We start from the raw sequence: 2,180 nt of genomic DNA on the forward strand, positions 1-2,180 counted from the left end.
GGTGGGGGACGGGGAGCCGAGCCGGGGGGTGCCAGGAGCCTGGAGCCCGCCAGGACCTGGGCTTTGTGCCTCTGCTCCACCGGCCAGACCTCCTCGGAGAATGACCCCCATAAAATGAAGCAGCAGCTGTTTGGTGGATAATAAAACATATTTTTTTTTTCTCTTTTACAACTAGTTTACCGCATAAACGTTTCAGCAGCACAGCAGAGCACCGGGAGCAGCAAACCTCCTCTCGTGCTGCTGCATGCTCCAGGTGGGTCGTGGTACCACCGGGGCAGTTCCTGGATGGGCTGCAGGACCCTGCCCTTGTCCCATGGGATGGGTCCCCAGCGCCCATGGGAGCAGCGTGCAGATGGCAGCACCCACCCCGGTCACTGGTGCAGGAATGGTGCGGGGAGGAGGGATGCAAACCGGGAGGGTGACAGCAGCCAGGCGAGTCTGCTCCCAACAGCTCGTCTCCTGAGCCACAAGCCTCCAGGGACGGCTGGGTGCTGGGGGCTCACCCCAGCCCCGGGATGGAGCAGCCCCTGGGATCCAGGGACTCTGCTCACCCGCTGGCTCTGAAGGCAGATTTACTAGCTCGCAGCCAGGGGTGTTTATGGTGGGCTGGAATGTGTGCCCCCAGCACATGATGAATTTACAACGTGCCAACAAGTGGATTTATTCCAACCCCACTGTCAATGAATTAATCACAGCAGCCATGGAAAGGCTGGAGGCGCAGGGTGGGGAGAGGTGCCCGGAGAGGAGGGCAGCGGGGGACACGTGGGGCACATTGGGCATGGGGCGTCGTGGGAACGGTGCCTGGCACCGTATCTAGGTTGTGCCAGCCCCATCGCCTTGAGCTGCAGCAAGCTTCGGGGCTGCTGTGTCCTCCCCGGCGCCCCTGCGGAGCTGCTGTCTCGGGGAGCTGGTTTGGGTTAGGCGAAGCTGGGGAAGCCGTGAGAGGAGCGTGTTTTCCAGCTGATTTCACGCTTGCAAACGCTGCCGTTCCCTGGGGAGCCGCGTTTTGCCTCCGCCCCACCTGCCCCGATGGGACACGGAGCCCCGTGTGAAAGGGCATCCATCGGTAGGGCTGCTCTCGCCGCAGCTCCTGGCTGCCTTCGGGGGACCGCGGCCACGGGCGAGGAGTGCAGTGCTGCAACACCTCCCCCAGAAGGCAGCTGAGAATTAATGTGTTCAGGAAAAATACAGCCCAGGGGGTTATTCACCGGGAATCTCCCCGGTTCGCCACCCCAGCACCGCTGGCAGGGCCGTGCACACCGCTGCAGGGGCCGCGGGCAGGTTTCCCCATCACCCTCAGCTGCTGGCGCAGTGGGCGAGGGACGAAGAGCAGCCAGCGCAGGAGCAGATGCCGCCCCTGTTCGCGTGAACGCCGTGGCCCTGGGCCCGTGCTGAGCTATTTCAAGCAAGACCCTGCGGCAGCATTTGTGCGTCTGTTTTGCATTTGCTGTGTTTAACGGTGACGTGGGTCACTTCACCCCTCGCTCCCATCCCGACACCTCGGCAAGCAAGGTGCTGCCCCACGCCGGCTGCCTGTGCAGGTCGGGGCACAGCCGAGCCCTCGGGGATGCCCTGCTGCTGGCACAGGAGCCACGTCCCTCCTCCCCCTCTGACCCTCGTGTGGGCATGGGGCTGGAGCCTGCTCCTGCTCCTGCTCCTGCTCCTGCTCCCGCTCCACCAGCAGTGCCCAGCAGCCCTCCTCCTCCTCCTCTTCGTCCCCCGCTAAACCACAGCAGCATTTCCCCCACTGCTCTGTTTGGGGCTCAGCCATGTCCACCCACTGGCTCTGGGCAAGCATTTGCCCAGGAAGGGCCAGCAGTCTCCGGGGCCGCCGAGGGGAGAGGTTTAACCCCCAGCTCCTCTGTGGCTTTCAACTCAACAGGCCATTTCCAAACAGAGGTCTCGGGCTGCCAGCTCCCACCTGGGCTGTCTGTCTGCAGAAAAGGGAGCCGTGGAAATGTTAGGTGAATGCAGTTTTTCCATGCATATGTATATAGGAGCGGAGTCAGCTGCCAAAGTAAATACAACCCTTCCCTTTCCAAAAATGTCCTCCAGGAATTGTAAAGAAAATGTAAAGGATCCTGGAGCAAGAATTCTGTCTCAGATCCTTTATGCTTTCCATTGGGGGAAGCGTATAAACCCGCTTCTTTTCAGCTCTAGCAAAGTCAACGTGCTGAGAG

The sequence above is a fragment of the Pygoscelis adeliae genome, unplaced genomic scaffold (assembly GCF_000699105.1).
Source record: "Pygoscelis adeliae isolate BGI_AS28 unplaced genomic scaffold, ASM69910v1 Scaffold387, whole genome shotgun sequence".
NCBI classification, from domain to species: domain Eukaryota; kingdom Metazoa; phylum Chordata; class Aves; order Sphenisciformes; family Spheniscidae; genus Pygoscelis; species Pygoscelis adeliae.